This window comes from Pseudochaenichthys georgianus, chromosome 12, assembly GCF_902827115.2.
Source record: "Pseudochaenichthys georgianus chromosome 12, fPseGeo1.2, whole genome shotgun sequence".
Classification (NCBI taxonomy): Eukaryota; Metazoa; Chordata; class Actinopteri; order Perciformes; family Channichthyidae; genus Pseudochaenichthys; species Pseudochaenichthys georgianus.
Genome location: NC_047514.1, coordinates 16657403 through 16658115, shown reverse-complemented (window position 1 = coordinate 16658115; position 713 = coordinate 16657403). Strand labels below are relative to the sequence as shown.

Sequence of the window (713 nt, the reverse complement as noted above, 5' to 3'; positions counted from 1 at the left end):
GTTATGATCAACAGTATGGAAGTAGAAATGTAAAAATGTTGTCCATTCTTCTTCACAAGTGCTGCGAGACCGATTTTCTTCAGAGCTTGACGCGCATCGGACACCCTTTCTGTGTCTCGCTGGCTTGCGGACATTAGGCGAATTAAACCAACTTGGGTGAGTCACTTAATTGACTGCAGTGCATTCTTTCTCTTCTGCTGCTGTTTACAATATCGGCATTCCTGTTAAAATGCGTTCCTTCTTATTGGCTTCAGTCCTGCAGCGAGGGCGACGTGTTGAAATATTTCGATTGCGCCGAATAATCCCCCTGCCTTTACTTGCTCCGGACTTGCACCCTCACACGCACACACACACTTTATTCCTCCTCTCTCTTTCACGCACACACACATTTCAGAGAAAGACGTGTGCAGAGAAAGGGGTCCGCTGACGGCCAGGGAGAGAGAGAGAGAGAGAGAGGTGGTAAGGTCCCAGCTCCGTGATTTTCCTAGCGCCTCTGTGGCCCATAGGGCTTCATACTGTATGGATGTGTTGCATGTTACGAGTAGCAGCGCGGCGTTTGATTGGCTCTTTGACGCTTTCGGACCAATTGTGTGGCTGCGTAGGCGTGGTTTTAACAGGTCGGGTGGAGGGGACAGACTTCGGACTTATAAAAAGGTGTTTGGAAACTCAAAAGGGCTTTGCCGTGAAACACCACCCTGCCCCAGTCAGTGTTG

General features: G+C 49.5%; 1 protein-coding gene across 2 annotated transcripts in view; it reads right to left on the bottom strand.

The window, feature by feature from the left end:
- Positions 1–465, bottom strand: part of tbx3a (T-box transcription factor 3a) — a 9007-nt gene extending 8542 nt beyond the window's left edge. For both annotated transcript variants that reach the window (XM_034095319.2, XM_034095320.2), the window contains exon 1: positions 1–465. This exon is cut by the window's left edge and continues 591 nt beyond it. The gene's annotated coding sequence lies outside the window, so the exon portion shown is untranslated.
- Positions 466–713: the final 248 nt, after the last annotated feature.